This window comes from Cebus imitator, unplaced genomic scaffold, assembly GCF_001604975.1.
Source record: "Cebus imitator isolate Cc_AM_T3 unplaced genomic scaffold, Cebus_imitator-1.0 Scaffold58, whole genome shotgun sequence".
NCBI classification, from domain to species: Eukaryota; Metazoa; Chordata; class Mammalia; order Primates; family Cebidae; genus Cebus; species Cebus imitator.
In genome coordinates, this window is record NW_016107373.1 from 1,731,966 (window position 1) to 1,751,796 (window position 19,831).

The window sequence follows — 19,831 nt, forward strand, 5'->3', positions numbered from 1 at the left end:
TAGAGGTAGCTGCTTTTCCTTCCTGATTTGCCTTCATCTGAGAATTATTCTTCGGTCTCATCTTGTAGCACATATGTACCTGCATGGATATGCGCTCTCGCTCTCTCTCTCTCTCTTTCTCTCTCTCTCTTTCTCTCTCTCTCTCTCTCTCTCTCTCTCTCGCGCGCGCACACACACACACACACACACACACACCCCCACACCCCTTGAAGATGGAACTGTTAATTTTCCTTTTCTGTGACCCCTTTGCATATTCATCATGGTAAGCCTGGTCAGATGGCTTAGCCAGAGATGTCCAAGAAGGTGGAAAAGCCTTGTTAAATGGAAGTAAAAGGGAAAATAGTTAAAGATTTACTAGGCAATTAATTGCTTTGATAAAGATTTCAGAGGCCCACCAGGGCGGAAGGTGAAAGAATGGTAGAAATAGAATGTTGTCTTACCAGCACTAGCAGCTAGGAGCCGTTTAGCCCCATGAATATCTTATTTCTTCTATCCTTTCTGTTTTGTTAAAATATTGTTGCCTCTTGTGTAGTTGTTAGCAGTTCTCAATTCTTTAAACATGTTTTTCTTTGTTTTTTTTTTTTTGTTTTTTCTTCTCAGAGTTCAGAAAACTGATAGGTAGTGAGGTTGGGTGGCTAGTGCAAAGGTATTTGGTAGGTGTATGAGTGAAGACTCTTCTGGTTTCTAGTGATAGAAACTTAATTCAGCATTGTTGAAGGAAAAGAGGTTTATTGGCATATATAGCTAGTAAGTTCAGGGATGTAATTGCTTTCAGGCATGGATGAATTTAGGGGCTTAGGACATTTCTCCCTCTTTTGGCTTCATTTGCTTATAGGCCGTCTTTACTGGCAGAGGTTGTCTCTGGCAGCTCTAGGTTTACAGTCTGCCATTTTATCAACTCCAATTAAGAGGGAAAGTTTGTTTTTTCCTGGAAGTACCAGCATAGAGCATGGGCAAGATTTTTAGGTCCATTCTCAAATCAGTCATTCTTCTTTTGTGGCTGGGGAACTGAAGTCTCCTCATTGTTTAGGCCTGGGTCACATGCTGCTCCTGGATCATCTGAACCTTGACTATTGACTATTCCATTGACTCTTTTCATAGGAGTAAACTTTGGAAGGCCACCTTATATTTGGAATTCTGCTAGTACTTTGAAACACATACAGGGGAAAGGTGGCTTAATAGAAAAGCTGTTGTTGGATATTTTAAATGTTAACATCGCAAGAGGCTTCTGGTTTCTGTACAGAATTTTTCTCCGTTTACCTTCTCTTCCTCTGCATGTTTTCCTACCCTGTATCACCTTTCTTTCTGCTTCTTAGCTTAAGTTCATTCCTTCATTCAATCCTTTCTCTTCTAATACCTTCCTCCATGGGAGCAGAGACTAGACAGTTTCCCTCTCGAGTTGAGGCATGATGACCATTCTCTTCCTTCAAGGAAAGTACTGCAGAATGGAATTGCACATTGGCGTGCTTAAAAACAGCTGGTTAATGAGAACTCAGTTTTCCTTATGTCGACAAGAAGCTTTGCGTTTCTCAAGACCAAAGTCAGAGTACTCTGTTTCAGATTTCCTTGGGCAGCTTGGCCCCAGAAGGAGTCTAAACACTGCAAATGAAGGCTTAGTAAACTCTTTTGTGCCCAAAATGGCTACGAGAATGGAGGCGGGAGGTAATGCTAAATGCTCTGGTTTTCATTCCGGCTGTCACAAGAATAAAAATGACCTAACTATATTTTGGGCCCCCAGGCAGCACTGAAATGACATGCCACCTGCTAACCTAATCCATTTCATTTCTGGTACTAGGATAGCCAGGGCAATTTGCTCAATTTGCAATTGACTATTTACTCTTTAAAGCAGCAATGATTAGATCTAGTGTAAGAAATCACATACTTTATTTATCAAGAATTAAAAGTTGAAAGGTAGAAAGTTATCCTTTTTGGAAGAAGCCCTTTAAATGTGGTGTATTTTACCTCAGAGAGACTAACTATGCTTTTAGAAAGCTACTTTTTGCTGCTGTTTCCCAGGAAGGAGTACAATCTGCTGATGAAATTTAAGATAACAGAAGTGTTTCTCAGCAGCAGCTGAATGGGACAGAGAACTCGGAGACTGCTATATTTATCTTTAGGTAAATTTTTGCAATTTACTAGAAAAAAATCTGTATAGCATGCAAGCAGATTAACTCATGTTAATCCAGCAGCTGTTTTTCTGGCAAATAGAAGAGAGGGGTATATGCCATAGCTGTAGTCCTGCACACACACTCAGGTGCTGAACATACTTCCTTTGTCTCAAATTATGCCAAGAGCCACATAGGTTGATGAGTTCCTGTTTCCTCAATTTTAATTTTTAAAAATCTTATTAATTCCCATTCTTTGTCTTCTCCATCAAATTGAAGTAATTAAAAATTGTAAATTATAGTTTCAGGAGCTTGAACTCTGCTTTTATACATTGCGCTTAATAGTTTTGTATAGTACTGCAATTGATGAATTAAAATTATAGAAGTACCTACTTCATTCCCCTCCTAGAGATGCTTATATCAGTAAGTAACATGCTGGCAGAATTAAGGTGTCTGCTTCCAGTTCAGCCCTCTTTTATTTCTTGTTGCTTTCTGTGATTCGGCAGCTATGGTATTTGCTTCCCTGCATGGGCCTCTCAGAAGCCAGCTCTCCTGCTCTCCCCAACATGCTCACAGTCAGCAGAACAGGGAAATCACACTGATCAGCACACCACTCAGTTGATCAAAGTATGCCGGCCACTTTTCTTCAACAAGACCCAGCGGTATTAGTTCCTACGCCTTCTCCTGCCGTGAGCAAGGCCACTGGAATGCTGCTGGCAACATTAGTCTGTGTGTAAAAAAGCTGCTTATGTTCCCTTTACCGTGGCTTTGGCCTAGGCCAAGTTAAGGGGGCAGAAAAGGAGGCAAGTGTCCTAAGAGCTAGTATCTCTCCTTTCTAAAACTTGGCATGAAGCATTTCCTTTCAGTGGCAATCCCTAGTGGCAATCGCTAACTCTGCTGGGGAAAGACTTGCTAATTTTCTTTTAATTGCATAAGAGCAGAGCCCTACAGCAAATTGAACATGTGGTGACTACATGAAATATATGATGGAATATGGTCTTACTTTAATTGAGTTAATCACAGGTCTGACAAATATACAAAATTGAAATAAGCCACATTTTTTAGTACTTAATCTCTTGATTCTGTTGCTTTTTACTGTTTGCTGGATAGTCTTATGTTGTTTTGTAGGGAACCTATGGTTCTCATTGCTAATTTGTTGGATATAGACAGCAGTTTGCTATTTGTGACTCTAATGGGTGTGTAATTCCCTTTCTTGTGTGCAATTGGCATTTCAGTGCAGTTTACAATAAGGAATGTGGAGGGGACCCCCTGAGTAGGACAGTGGCTGCTCTTTGTCACTTGCAGTTGTGTTTGCAAGGGAGCATGCTGGCAACCAGCAAGGAGAGTGCAGTGACAGGTGGGAAGAGCAAAACCAGAAATATGCTTCTCCTCTCTCCTATCCTCTTTCTATCCCTCCTTCTCCCTCCCCCCACCCTCTTCTACCTGACCTTCTGTTTTTCTTCTCTTCCCCTTTTAGAAGCCATCTGTTTCCCTCTACCAGTTCTATTTGGCTTGCAGATGCCTCTATACAGGAATACACTGTGTTGAAGCTAGCCTGTGCTTGACCTACTGAACGTATGTATTTGGGCTGGGTTCAACCTAATGCATCAGAGGGAATGGTGAGGGCATAAAAAATTTCATAACTTTTACACAGCAATTATAGAGACTCAAAAGGACAACATATCTTACTACCAGGATTTGAGAAATGATAGAGGGCTTTTTAAAGCCTGGCTCTGACAGTTCTGTATTACTTTCACTTAGAGATGGGAACAACATTAGTTTGTGCTTGTTGTAAAAGCTGCTTGTATTGCCTTGGCCTGGACCAGGCCTAGGCAAGTGGGGAGAAAAGAAGGAAAATGCCTCAGCAACCATTGTCTCTCCTTCTAAAACTTGGTGTAAAGCATTGTCATCCCTGTTGTCAGTAACACAAATCGTCATTCTGCAGAGCTAGTTTAGCTATTCCCTAACAGCTAGTTAGTTAGTGGTCTCTCTTCTATGGTCTACCTTCAATTATCTCTTCCTTAGACATTGCTGGTAGGAATGTAAAACAAGACAGCCACTTGGAAAGCAGTCTGGTAGTGTCTCAAAATATTAAACTTAGACTTACCATGTGGCTGAGCAGTTATTTCTAGGTGTGAGGTATATATATTTCCAGGTATATAGCCTAAAGAAATGAAAGCATACGTTCAAACAAAAATTCTTTGTGTTTTTTTTTCTTAGGTGGAGCCTTGCTCTGTCACCCAGGCTGGAGTGCAGTGGTGCAATCTTAGCTCACTGCCACCTCTGCCTCCTAGGTTCAAGTGATTCTCCTGCCTTAGCCTCCCAAGTAGCTGGGATTAACAGTTGTATGCCACCACACTTGGCTAATTTTTGTATTTTTAGTAGAGACAGGGTTTCACTGTGTTGGCCAGGCTGGTGTTGAACTCCTGATCTCAGGTGATCCTCCTGCCTTGGCCTCCCAAAGTGCTGGGATTAGAGACAGGAGCCACCACGCCCAGCCCTCAAACAAAAATTTCTACCTGAATGTTCATAGCATTATACATGGTAGCCACAAAGTGAAAACAACCCAACAACCAATGGATAGTTAAATAAAATGTGATATGTCCATGCGGTGCAATATTATTTGACAATAAAAAGGAATGAAGTACTACATGTAGAATGATACATGTTACAACATGGATGAATCTTGAAAACATTATGCTAAGTAAAAGAAGCCATCACAAAAGACCTCATATTGTATGATTCTGTTTATAAGAAATGTTTAGAATATGTACCTTGTGGAGACAGAACGTCAATTAGTAGTTGCCCAGGGCTGGGGGAATTGTGGATATGTGTGGGTGGTGGAGAATGGGGAGTGACTGCTAATGTCACAGGGTTCCTTTTTGGGGCAGTAACAATGTTCTGAAATTGATTCTGGGATTGTGCAACTGTGAATATGTTAAAAGCCATTGAATTCTACACTTCAAATAGGTGAATTGTGTGGTAGGTGAATTGTACCTCAATAAATCTATTTTTAAAAGTATTACATATTTCATTTGGTCTCAGGGCACTGAATTGTCTTTTAATTCAAAGTTGTACTGGCTAGGAGAACCCGTATTTTCAATAAGAATACCAGCCTAATAATGGTTATAACTTATTTGCATAGCATGCCATTGTTTACCCAGAGTTTTCACATGCTTCATGTAATTTGATCCCCACTGGACCCTATCATGCAGATGAAATTGACACAAAGAAAAAGTGACTTCTCTTAATCTTAAACAACCAAGAAATAGTAGAGCAAGTATTTAATCTCAGGCTTTCTGGTTGTTAGTCACTGCCTTCTTGTCAGAACAATGTCAGAAAATTGCAAAAAAATAGTAATATCCTCCAGACTCCTAATTATGCTTTAACCCTTTCAGTTCTTGAATGTGACTAGAAAAGTCATTCACTTTCTCTGTCTTGCTTTCCTTACCTGGAAAATGGAGATAATAATGCTTCCTACCTAAATAAAAGTCATTTACCTTCTTGTCTTGATTTTTTTATGCAGAAGAATAAGCCAGGAATATTTCCTATCTCTTGGGCATATAATAAGGACTGACTAATAAAAAAAATTATAAAACACCTTACCAGCCTATAAAAATGCTTCATAATAAACCATCAAGGAGTGTTGTTTTTCCCTTCTTTCATGTTTTCAACTCCAGCAATGTGTAATAATAACCACTTATATCATTTTTCTCTCAGGAGTTCAAAGCGCTTTACAGACATTATTAAATTAATCCTCCCTACATCCCTATGAATTACACAGGGAACTGATACCAGAAGAGCTAGAGCAAAGTAACTTGCCTGAAGCCTTTATCTCAGGTTGGGTCTATACTGTACCAATTGCTCATTAATTTGCATCTAGTGATATTTATTTGTTCAACTACATTGATTTTCTGTGAGTTAACTTGTTAAACATGAGAAAAATGTTTGAATAGCTTTCCTGAATCACTTTAAATTAGCTTAATACTTCATCAAAGGTAAAGCTGTTTATTTTGACCTGCCCATGTCATCCGCAACCTAGACTAGCAAACAACTCAAACTTCTGAATATACACTTTTGACTTGAACTTTCATCATGGGGAACAGTGCCAGCTATGTGGTCTTGCTGCATGGATGGGAGAAATCCTTGATGAGTGTTTGGAAACTCTTCTCATTTGTTCAGATACTCTTCACAGAGTGAAGACAGACTTCCTTCTCTGTTGTTGGGTTTTATAGTGTGCTTACATGTAGAAAGCTCATTTACCATCTGCATTACCACCTAGATCTTCACCACTGCCATCATCATTTAATATTTTTTTTGTCTTGTGGCTTCATACCATTACCAACCTTTTGACAGAGAATATATATGAGGGAAATGTATGAGCAAAACGATTAGAAAGGCCTCTGTGAGACTGCCTTAGAATGGCTTCTAATAACCATTAGAAAAGCAGAATGAAGCCTGACCCAAACAGTGGAAAACATGAAATCCTGGCTTTTCTCTTGCCCTATGTGAAGAGAAGTTCTGGTTTCTTGTTGAGGCTATTCAGCAAGATGTTTTGGTTTGTTTTGAGTTTTGGTTTCTCTTTGGCCATACTGATCTCTCATTTTGCTTGATGGGGAAATACTTTTTTCAGAAGTGGATTTCCCTTGCATGTTAGCCTTGTTGGTGTGCTGCCCCATAGGAGGATGGCCCCAGTGCTATTGGCACTGTCCTGTGTACAGTTAATGAAACCTCCTGCTGTGGACCTGGATTTGTGCCGCTGCTGTTCACTGATGTGTGTGAATCGAGTGAAGCACATGTGCATAAGCTCAGGGACACTTCTGAAAACAAACCCTGAAAAGAGCAAAAGATGGAGTCAGGGCAAAGCCTTCAGCTTTCAAATAAGCTTGGTAATCTGGCTAGCTGAATGCCGGAGCTCACAAAGCTGAGAATTGCATTTCTGAAGATAACACATTTGTGTTTTTATCTTTTCTTCACAAAATGTATTGAGTTTTAATATGGTACTTTATCTCTGTAAGCAAGAAAACAGAGCCAGTGGTGAACTTTTGGGCTATTGAGTCCAATCCAATGAGGAGTTTCTTCTCATTTTTCTGGTGACCACATCTCAAGGTAAACCACGAGCAGAGTCTTACTAAGACACCTGGCTGCCGTGGTCTCATAAAGGGGTCTTGCAGCAGAAAGGAGTTAAGAAACTCGCAGAAGGCGAGAGTAGGGCTTCCTGAAAGTCTAGTAACCTACATGTTTTAGAGAACAGGTAGTAATTTCCTTTGAAGTTAGACCTCTGCCCTTTTTCATTTAACTAAATATTCAGAGAGAGAATCTTGATTTCTAACCATTCTTTTTTTTTTCAAATACTTGTAGTGCCTTGAGTCCTTGTGATTCTGTTTACTAGGACATAAAATGCTTATTTTAGAAGCTCTAAATAAATTTTTTCCAATTCCTAGCTTGCTTACTTGGGTAAAATATAGCAAGTAATTAGATTGGAGTAATAGTAGTATCCTAAAAACATATCAGCTGCTGAATCAGACAACCTCTCTGTACTTTCTCTACCTATCCCAATTCCCCTTAGCAAGTTTTGACTATGTATTTTTATATATTTATATTTTTATGTATATTTGACCATGTATTTGGAATTCATCAGCCAGGAAGTATATTTTAGTCTCTCTTTTGTGTTAATACCTAGTAAAATAATGTGTGCTAATGCTTATGATCTTTCATAGAGAAAAAGAAATAAACACACATAGTAGACCAGGACAGTGCATAATGAAGAATTAGCGTGTGGTAGTTAATGGGAAGACACAAAGCAGGAACGACTTGGGAACCCAATTGGGACTTTGCTCCAGAAACAGAAAGAATGGAGGCATTCTAAGTCAGAGGGATCATACAAGCTAAGGCAGGGATATAGGAATAAACACAAAGTAGAATAAAAATAAGAACTTTGCTGTATGCTTGACACTTTTCATAAAAAGTGTTGGGCCACAATCAAAAATAGATTAAGTACTTATGATAGAACCTGTTACTAGAAGGCCTTAAGTGACCATACTATCATTGCCTAGAACTAGACTTGCTTTGGAAGCTTTGATCAGTACCTGTCTTTTGAATGGAATTCTTTAGCATTTGAAGGGTAAAATGAGTTTATATTGGAGGAAATAAAGTTTCATTGGCCTGTCTGCTGTTTGTGTGTATTTGTTTTGCTAAGGCAGTATATTCAGAGAGTTAAATCAGTTCTTTATCTTGTAGAAGGAAGTCAGGTATATAGTTAAGAAAGCAAAATTTTTTTACTTAAAAGGAATTTCATTTCCTAATTGTGAAATTTTGGCCTGTTTGCTTAGAAATGAGAATGTTTGTGAGTGAAAGCACAGGTTTAATGTTTAAGAGTTTAGATAGCTGTTGCAGAAGCAAAATGGATTGATAACATTGCTTCCTAATCTGAGTTGCCTGAAAGAGTAAGAGAAGTCCTATACATCTCTGTGTGAAGGTAACACAGGTTGTTACCTGAAATGCTGTTTGTTTGGAAAATAAGATATAAAATCCAAATGGGGGTGGACAGAGGAGGGGAAGAAGTAGTACTGGGGCCTCTGGAAGTGTAAAGATTGGGAGTTTCTGTTGTAAGTTTTCGTACAAGATTTGAGTAGGTCAGATGACCCTCAAACTTCTGATTAGTTCTTTTACATTGTATGAATTTTCTGTTTTTTCCTACTCATTTAAGGTACATTTTGGTTTAACAATGTATTCTCAATAAAGCCAAAACGTACCTCTAGCTGTACTATAGGAAAGCTTTTGAACAGTAGTTTATTTTCCAGTTTGTTTTCCTGGATCTTATGTTAATAGTTGCTATTATTTATCTCATTTAAACAGTAATGCTTAGGTTGAAACTTGATTCTAGTTAATTTTATTATGATGAGTTTACCGTCTTTTCAAATGTAGCACTCCTCTAATGCATTGTTACTCTGTGATGAAGGTAAAAACAAATTTACAGCTGTTAACCACAATCTTAACCTTTCCTCAGTTTGCTTGATTTACTACAAATTAAATTCTACTATGCTTGATATAAATCATTAAGTATATAATTTAAAGCAGTTGCTGTGATCCATCTTTTCATGTTTTCTGCACTCACATCCAAACGTGGAACTCCAACTCTGAAAAACAGTGAAATGACTAGAAAACTGCCCTTCTGGAGTCCTAAGTGAGCGTTCATTTCAATGTGGGTATGTGACAGCAGGGTCCTCTCAGCTCTAAATGGGAGATGCAGACATTGCATTCAGGATGGAATGTTTGCTTCTTGACTTGTCTGCCTGATTTAAATATTCATACTTCACCAGAAGGAAGAAGCTGCTGACTTCTAAAAGTGGGTCAGTTTTTTTTTTTTAATGGCCCTTTTGGCACTTTGTAACGTGTTAATACTGCCTTAGAGATGGAGAACAGTTTGGCAGAGCTCATCTTTATCACTTCAGGGGCCAAAGCTTCACTAGGCCAGTGGAAGGAGAGGCATTGCAGATATTAATAACTAATAGACTGTGATATGGGCTTTATTTGCCATTCTGTTTGCTTTTCTAGAGATAGAATGTAGTATGTTAACCAGAAAGGATTAATTTGAGAAAAACCTAGTATTGATAAAGGTGATGATGTTTTTAAACAGAAGTAACCTGTATCTTCAGTTGCATGGTGTTTCTGAACAGATTCCACAATTGCATAAATTTGTTTTATTTTTCTATTTGGACACGATAACTTTCAAAAGAAGTCCTTGGATACAATGTGATCATTGTTAGGTTGTCCGTCTTATTCCCACATCATTTATTTCTGCTTAATTATTATTTAAAGTGTACTTTACATTGATTGAATTTCTTACATCTAAGGGAGCTAAATGGCATTTAAATATAATTGCCATCTTTTCATCCTCACAAAATTAAAATTTTAAATATCTTTTATGGAAAGGAGGAGTAAGATAGTAGGATGAGAAAGGAAGAAGAGTTAGAGTAATATTTGGAAGTGTAGATGGAGAGAGATCTGGAGATCCTGATTACCACGTGTATTAGTTCATTCAGGCTGCTATAACAAAATACCTTAGACTGGACCATTTATAAATAGCAGAAAGGTATTGCTTACAACTCTGAAGGCTGGGATGTCCACATTCAAGGCATCAGCAGATTTTGTGAAGGCCTGCTCTCTGCTTCATAGATAGCACCTTCTTGCTGTGAGGGCAGAGACAGCAGGTGCTATCTATGGCAGAAGGGGAAAAGCAAGCTTCCATAGGCCTCTTTTATAAGGGCACTAATCCCATTCATGAAGGAGGGCCCTCATGACCTAATGTCCTCCTAAAGACCTCATGTCTTCATATGATTGCTCTGGGGATTAGATTTCAACATATGCATTTTGAGTGGACACAAACATTCAGATCATGGCACTGTGCTCTAGTCATAGGACATAGATGAGATTGAGAGAGTTCAGGTTGCTTGTTCAGGAGAAATGCTATACATTTCACCAATCTCCTTCTTTAGTTTTCTAGGATTTATAAAAACCATTCAGTGATTTTAGTCCAGTCTCATGACTTGTCCATGGCCTGTCCTGTACCTCGGCATAGACCAGCTCAAGTGGTGATGAACTTTTCGGAGCCTTACTGTCACACATACTAATATGCTTCTTCTAGGATCTTCTTGGTTATTGTCAAATTCTAGCTCCCAGTTTAAAATAGCCGAAGACCTGTCCAGCAATCTTAAAGTTTGCTTTGAAGTATTCATAAAAGTCTGGAGCCCTGTTGAGAATATGTGTGTCATGTGGCTTTCCCACAGGCCCAAGATGTCCTTGCTTTTCTCAAAATGATATTTATTAAGTTGCCTGGCACCCTAAAAAATAACCAAGATACTATTGAACTGGTGCTTCTGAGGAATTACTTATTCAACTTCCTGTAGACAATGATTGTGTTCCAAAAGATGTTTTGTGAATTTCAATCATATTAAATATAGAAGGGAAATTGCCTTTTTTTTTGGCGGGGGGGAGATGGAGTCTCACCCTGTTGCCATCTTGGCTCACTGCAACCTCCACCTCCCAGGCTCAAAGAATTCTCCTGCCTTAGCCTCCTAAATAGCTGGGATTACAGATGCCTGCCATCATGCCCAGCTAAATTTTGTATTTTTAGTAGAGACAGGGTTTCACCATGTTGGCCAGGCTGGTCTCGAACTCTTGACCTCATGATTCGCCTGCCTCCCAAAGTGCTGGGACTGTAGGCATGAGCTACCACGCCTAGCCTTTTTTAACAGTTAAGCAGACATACAGGATTTTAAAAATACAGGAGGTCAGTCCTCTCCTCAGGATCTCGTAGTGTAAAATTTTTGAGGAATTCTGAGCTCTGTCTTTAATATGAGGCACAGAATCCGTTTGTAACAGAAATGCCTACTAATGCATTATTTAAGGGTTAAATGTAATAACGTCATCTGGAGTACTTTCAGATGGTTTATGGGAGAAAAAAAGATGTATGATGATTCAGGGAGCGTGGAAGGATTTATAGGTATCTGATTTTATCAAAGGGATCACTGTAATATTCTTTGAACTTTTATGTATGTTTGAAATTTTACAAAATAAAAAGTCTTAAATGTTTTGTTTATTTTAAATCTGGGTATTCATGTATGGGGTATGCTTATAAAGCAAAAAATTGGGTAGGACCTGTACCTTTGGAATCCTGATATGCATATATCACTTAATAAATCAGACTACCCCAGAAAGAATCAGGTTATTTTGGCCTGGCTATAATGGAAACCAAGGTGAAGAGACTTCTGACTTTCAGATTACTCTTTGGTTTCCCAATATAAATTTGACTCATATGGCTAAAAAATAATCAGTTTTCATTGTCTTTAGTAGTGTGCAACAAAAAATGTTATTACTTGGAAGAAGTATGCAGAACGCCCAAATCATGGTTGACATAGTAATTTCCATGAACATCCTAAATGTTTCTAAGATCTCATTTGTTAATGACTTATCATTTCCATATTCCTTACTTTTTATCTTTTCTAGTGACATATTACTGTATATTCTAAAAAGCATTTATGTGTATTGAGAAAATTCAGTTATAAAAAAATGTGACTATTTCTGCTGTATTTGAAACTGTGGTGGTGGGCTATAGGGAAGAGAAAATAAGGTGGATTTTTATACATGTTTAAAAACAGAGAAAGAAGTCCGTATATCTAGTGCTTGCCTTATTATATTCACCATGAAAAGTCAGTGAGGGCGACCTATTTACTGTACAGGCATGTTCAAATCTAGTGCATTGACAAAGGATGGAGGCAACCTGGGAAACTTACTCTGGCTAGATCAAGAACCGTAATTGTGTGTGTGTGTGAAAGAGAGAGAGAGAGTGAGTGTGTGTGTGTGTGTGTGTGTGTGTAAGAGGGAGAGAGAGAGAGAGAGAGAGAGAGAAAGAGGGACCTGGGAAACTTACTCTGGCTAGATCAAGAACCTTAATTGTGTGTGTATGTGTGTCTGTGTGACCTGGGAAACTAACACTCTGGCTAGATCAACAACCTTAATTGTGTGTGTGTGTGTGTGTGTGTGTGTGTGTGTGTGTGTGTGTGTGTGTGTGTGTGTGGTCCTCCTGTCATTGTAGTTCTAAGGGTAAAATCGATTTATATTTAACCAAAGAGGAAAGGGGGAGCTATTCCTGGGTTTTTGCTATTTAAATAATCAATTCATGAGAAAGAATCAGCGCTATGAGAAAAAATTGCAGTGGTGTTTAAATTTGAACATATTCAGACTCCTCTGCTCTCCAACATAGTATGCAATTTCATGTGAGATGCTTCAGGATGAGCAAGGGTTTGTTACCAGCAGGACCTTTTAATACAGTCCTTCAGCACATACTTTTATTTTTAGTGCACTAGATTGTATTAGTTGCTAAACCCTAATTTTCTAATGTACCGCAATAATGAGTAATCCACTGTTTTACTCTCAGAGTCATTTTAGATTATACAAGGGCTACAGAGCCCCAAGCCCTCACCCCTCCCCACTTTTTAAATATCACTATTCAGACATTTTCTCTTCCACTTAGATTGCTAAGTTATTTTGGAATTAAAGAATACTAAAAAAACTTTATTGTATGTGCCAAATAATATTTTTCTTTGTTTATAACTACCAGTAGTATCATCACTGTAGTGTAGGTATTTTTTTCCACCACTGCTCCACCCTGCCACCATCCTTCCTCTGTTCTCCACTGAGGTGGGACCATTATGTTTAATGAAACTCTACTTCCTATGTGACTTGTATTATGTTCTAACCACTAAAGTATAAGAGTAGAGTGAAAAGTCACTTGGGATTACTGCCAGAGGTTGTTCAGAAGAAACCACATCTAGTAACCCTGTTATATCTGGCATAGTTCATACTCAGAAGCCAGCACAAAAAAATTTGGAAGGTTACATTCTTCTACTGGAACATTTTCAGTTACATGTGCTTTAGTCTTATAAAAGTCCTAATCTCTTTTTCCCAAAAATGCTGTTTGTATCAAATAAGAATAAACTCATTTGAGAGTTTTAAAAATAGATGTATTACTTGGAAGTCTTGGGAAGATGCAGAAAGCTAAACAGATTGATAAGTACTCAGTATTTTTCATTCATGCAGATATTTTTAATCTTAGGGAAATTTTAAAATTATTTCCTCTGACTTTAGTCAAGGACTCTAGAAAGCTGCAGATTGTGCAGTTTTGACTAAGATCCTGATAGTGATCTGTAATTTTAGTTTGTTCTTTATAATATTGACCTTTTGTCTTTACTACCAAGAAGGGTGGAGTATAATATCAAACTTAATTCAGTCTCTGTAGATCTAAAATTGAGCCTATGCCTCTCCTGATTTTTAAGATATTATTGATTCATAGGAGGAATATGACTGTTAGGGTATAGAACTCTAGGTTTAAAGTAGAATTCTCCATGCTGATACCTGCATGCTTCCTGAGAATTAATATTATAATAAAAATCATGGTAAACTACTTCAAGGTGGACCCTGTACTTACCTGACTATTCTCAGGCTTGCCCATATATTTACTATGCCTGGGACCAAGACTTATATACTTTTTACAGCCATACATATATTGATTTAGCTAAACCCTTATTTGTAACTATAAGCAGACAAGAAAAAATAACCAGTTCTATGAAGAAAATCAGCAGATTGAAAGTGGGGAATGAAGCTGAGTAATCGAAACAAATTCTCCACCCCACCTATACTAAAATAGCGAATGCAAGAAAACAGGAGATAACTTTTAAATGTTTCATTAGTATTCTCAGTAAGATTTGGAAGCATATTATTTCATCAGTAAAACAAAAATAGGCTACTCTCATTACCTTCAGAATAAAAGTCAAGTCTTCAGAGTTGTCTGTCAGACCCCACAACCCATCCTTCTTCCCTACTTTTATCCAGCCCACTCATTCTACTCCAGTAATTTAGGGCTCATTGCTGTTCTCTGTTCATGTCAAGCCTGCTCCCACCTTAGGTCTTTATAACACTGTTTTCTTTGCTTGGAAAGCTCTTTGCTAGTGCTATGGTTTGAATATGTCCCCCAAGTTTCATGTGTTAGAAATTTAATCCCCAATGTGGCAGCATTGAAAGAGGGGAGAGCCCTTATGATTCAATCATCTCTTAAAGACCCCATTTAAGAGGTGATTGAATCACCTCAGGAATGGATTCATCAATGCATGGATTCATGGGTTTTCATGGAAGTGGAACTAGTGGCTTTATAAGAAGAGGAATAGAGACCTGAGCAAGTATGCTAGCATGCTTAGCCACCTCACTATGTGGTACCCTGTGCTGCCTTGGGACTTTGTAAACAGAGTCCTCACAAGCAACAAGGCTCTCACCAGATATGACCCCTCCCCCTTGGACTTCTCAGCCTCCATACCTGTAAGAAATAAATTCCTTTTCTTTATAAATTACCTAGTTTCAGGTATTATGTCATAAACAACAATAAACTAATAAAGATAATCACACAGCTGACTACTTTACCTCCTTCAAGAGCCTAGAACAGTATGTAGCGTATGGAGGTGCTCAATAAATAGTTATTGAAAGAATGAAATAGGCCAAGCCTGGTGGCTCACACCTATAATCCCAGCACTTTGGGAGGCCAAGTCGGGCGGACCACCTGAGTTCAGGAGTTCAAGACCAGCGTGGCCAACATGGTGAAACCCTGTATCTACTAAAAATACAAAAATTAGCCAGGTGTGGTGGCACACACCTATAATTCCAGCTACTTGAGGCAGGAGAATTGCTTGAACCTGGGAGGCGGAAGTTGCAGTGAGCTGAGATTGCACCTCTGTACTCCAGCCTGGGTGACAAACAAAACTCTGTCTCTAAACAAAAAGAAAGAGAGAGAGAGAGGGAAAGAAGGAAGGAAAGAAAAGAATTTACAAGTAAAGTCAATAGAGGAGGTGGATAACAAAGTGGACTCTGCAAGAAGATGAATTAGAAGAAACTTAAGAAATTCTCCTATAATACAGCAAATGTCAAAGACTTGGAAAATATGGTGGAGAAAATAAACATGGAGACTACATTTAAGATATTTAATATTTGTATAATAGGAGCTTCAAAAGAAAAGTGATCATGAAAGGAATTTCAGAAGAAAAAAATTCTGAGCTGAAAAAGCCTCAGATCTTGAGATAAAGCTCTTACTAAGCATCAAGCAAGATAATTTGGAGGAAAAAAGATTCATCCTGTTGCTAAAATTTTCACATATTGTTCAAGTTCTCAGGTAAAGAGAAGAATCCCACAAACTTCTCAATAATAAACAACAACCACCAAAAAAGTTACTTACAAAAGGGTAAGAGTCAGATAAGCACTCCTTTTTTTTTTCTTTTTTTTTCTGAGAAGGAGTTTCATTCTTGTCGCCCTGGCTGGAGTGCGGTGGAGTGATCTCCGCTCACCGCATCCTCCGCCTCCTGGGTTCAAGCAATTCTGCCTCAGCCTCCCGAGTAGCTGGGAGTGCAGGCATGCACCACCACGCCCGGCTAATTTTGTATTTTTAGTAGAGACGGGGTTTCTTCATGTTGGTCAGGCTGGTCTTGAACTCCTGACCTCAGATGATCCGCCCGCCTTGGCCTCCCAAACTGCTGGGATTACAGGCGTGAGCCACTGCACCTGACCAAGCACTCCATTTTTTTATCAATAGGTTGGAATGCTAGAAGATAATGGAATTTCATAGAATTCTGAGGGCACAGGATTGTGACAATAGAATTTTATGCTTAGAAAAGGCAAAGAAAGATATATGTGGACTCACAAAATATACTATACATATAGCCTTTCTGAAAAATTTTTGGTAGGGATGTGTACCGAATTAGTCAGAATTAAAGAATCAGTAAAATAAACAAAACCAAAAAATGATCTTTAAAAAGAAAATTAACAAAATTAACAAACTATTAGCTATGCTGACCAAGGGAAAAAAGATTATTCTTCTTCTAGCTAGTACAATAACATAGGGAAAGAAAATGAAAAATAGGGGCCAGGTGCAGTGGCTTTTGCCTGTAATCCCAACATTTTGGGAAGCTAAGGTGAGAGGATTGCTTGAGGCTAGGAGTTCAAGACCAGCCTGGACAACATGGCAAGACCCCCATCTCTACAAAAAAATTTTTCAAAACATGAAAAACACTGTTGGAATAACAGATGTATATCCTCATTATTTGCAGATGACTTAATTGTCTACCTAGAGAAACTAGGAAAATCCATGACTTATTACAAATAATAATAGTAAGGTATCCATATACAAGGTAAAATCAAAACCAGGAACTTTCCTTTATGTCAGTAGTACTTCATGAGGAAATAACAATGGGAAAAATTGTCTAGTCACAAAAGCAAGAAACCTTTTAAAAGCTAGAAATAAACTTGACAAGAAATGTATACCTGTACCTTTACATTTACTTAGGGACACAAAAAGAGTTTAAATAAATGAAGATCATTCTTACCTTCTTTCTAGGTGGGGAGATCATTTTAAAGAAGTTAATTCTCCTGAAATCTATAAATTTACTGTAATTCTCTTCAAAATTCCAGTGAATATTTTGGGGAATTTGACAGATTGAGTCTAAAGTTTACCCAGATGTAGCCAAGGAAACTTTAAAAAAGACTTAAGGAGAATGCTACATTTCTGGCCCAGCTGCCCACGGAACAACTTCACTTCAGTGTCCTACCGGCATACTGGGCATCTTAAACTCTTTGTCCCAAACTGTACTCATTATTTTCTCTCCAGTGTTTCCAGTGATGTTCATTATGACTGTATATTTTACCACAGTCTACTACAATAATAAAGCTAGAATCTTTTTTTTTTTTTTTTAGGGCTTTATTTGAATCTTAAACATTGTTGTTGACTCTGAAAGCCTTCCTTGATTCTTCCCTTTCACTCATCTCTGAAATTCAGTTACCATGTTCCTCCAGTCTTCTTCTTAGGTATCTTTTAAAACCTATGTTCTTTCCATAGGCACTACTTTAGCCTATGCCATTTTTATCTCTTGCCTGGCGTATTTAAAGAGTTTCTTTTGAATCTCCTTGCTTCCATTCCAGCCTTCTTCTTCCCTTCTCTTTACTGTAGCTAGAGAGTGAATCTTCAAAAATGCAAATTTAAATGGTTGCTTAAAACCTCTCATTGTCTTCTCTTTGCTCTTAGGGCCAAGGCCAAAATCTTAGCAGGCCTTGCAAACCTGTATGATACATACCTACTTTCTCCAACCAGTCTTTTCTCTCTTTCTTCAAACTCTGGACATTTTTGAACATCCCTCACTAACTAAATGGACCCTGGTCTTTTTGTGTCTTTAAACTTAACTGATCTCCCTTCTGAGACACTGTTTTCTTCTCCATCTTGGTGAGCTCATACACATCCTTCAAGTCTCAATGTAAACACCACTTCTTCCTAGAGGCCTTCTCTGACCTGTAGATCAGGTTAGGTCTACCCGTTGGATGTTTAGCCTAGTGCACCCTATTCCCTTTAACCTAACATTTGTTATATTTTATCATAATGGTTTGTCTTTCTTTGCTTCTCGGTCTTAAACTCAATGAGAGTCAGGACTCCACCTGCTTATTCTAGAGGATATTCTCTGTGGCTAACACAATGTAGTGTACTCAATAACGACATTAAGTGAATCAAGTAACTGACAGAATCAAAACATACTAGGAGATTATAGTCAGGAAACAGTATGATGCTGGCAAGGAACAAAGAGATTAGCAGAGCAAAACAACTCAAAAATCAAAGTTTCATATAAATTGGAATTTAATATATAATAGAGATAATAGTTCAGATCAGTAGAGAAAGATGGGTGTTTTTCAGGAATTGGTATAAGAATAATTGGCTATCCACTTTAGGAAAAAATATCAAGTGAGGCTCCTAGGCAGGACTGTTTTGATTGTACATTACAAATTCAGCTCAAACTAGCTGAAGCCAAAGAGAGAGAGGATGTATTGGGAGGATGTTAAGGTATCATAGAAAGGAGGGAATAGGTGAACAGTATTAACTAGATGTTCTTTCATTTATATCTTATGTTCTCCACTTCAGTTTTACCTATGGTAAACTAACTGTGTGTGGCAGAGAATGTAGCCTTCAGCAGCTTCCAGGTTTTGTCCCCCTTTGAAGAAAAGTGTTCCCTGGCATGTTGAAAATACTTGAGGAAGTACTTTGATTTCTGTGGCCAGGGTCACATGTCCACCATTCCCTTATAAGTCTCAGGCCAATCACTATATCCAGGGAAACTGGGTCATGTAAAACTTCTTACACATATGACATGTTGGTTTCTGCTGGTGCTTGTATCTAAGCGTGTGGATTGGGGGAAGGATGATGGTGAAAAGAAAGCCTCCCCAGGAAAGGAGGCGGGTAGCATAGCCATAGACAGCCACCAGAGGACTTGTGATGAGCTGGATGTCACCCTAATTTTTGACTGCTGTTATCTCTATTTTCCATCATACTAAAAAATAAATTTAAAATAGATTAGAGATTTAATATATAAAGTTATAAAAATACTAAAAGAAAATAGTTTTTTTGTTTTTATCTTGGAGTGTGGATGAATTTCCTTAGCATGATTAGAAGACCAGAAACCATACAGGAAAAGACCTAATAACATAAGAGGATAAAAGAAAGAAGAGAAACCTTATTTAAGGCAAAGGCAGCAAAAACAAAATTTCAAAAGCAGCAATAAAAAATTCCAGAAATATTTTTAACACATGTATGACAAAGGGTTATTAGTTTTACATACGAAGAGTTCTTATGAATCTCTAAGAAAAGTATGAGGCTCCCAAAGGAAATGTATGCAATGTGGGGCACTAATATTAAGGCAACTCACAGAAGAAATGAAAATGTTAGTATATGTTACAGAGAAGGAAACATCAGTGGCCAGTAAGTATGTGAAAGATGATTAATTTTATTAGTAATGAGAAACATGAGATTTAAACCACGGTAAGATATCATTTTCCTTCTGACAGATTGGCAAAAATTAAAATATACAACTACAATTATTGGCAAGGATGGAGCAGCAAGAAACCTTATACACTGCTGAAGGGAATTTAAAATTGTTCAGCCAATTTGGAAAACAATTTTGTATTTTAGCAAATTTGAAGATGTGCATACTTTATGACCCACCAGTTCTCCTAGGTATACTCTACAGCAGCGTTGTCCAATAGAAATAGAACAGAAAACACGTAATTAAAAAATTTCTAGTAGCCACATTATAAAAAAGTAAACAGCTTAAATTAATTGTAAGTCTTTGAAATCTGGTGTTTATATTTTA

General features: G+C 38.0%; 1 protein-coding gene across 18 annotated transcripts in view; it reads left to right on the forward strand.

Annotated features, from left to right (window-relative positions):
• The window catches only part of PHF21A (PHD finger protein 21A), a 197,826-nt gene that overhangs the window by 70,062 nt on the left and 107,933 nt on the right, over window positions 1-19,831 (forward strand). Inside the window, exon 3 of one of the 18 annotated variants that reach the window (XM_017529364.1) lies at window positions 3,583-3,680. The exons of the other annotated variants lie outside the window; for them this stretch is intronic. The gene's annotated coding sequence lies outside the window, so the exon portion shown is untranslated. The remainder of the gene's footprint in view (window positions 1-3,582; window positions 3,681-19,831) is intronic. 18 annotated transcript variants of the gene reach the window in all.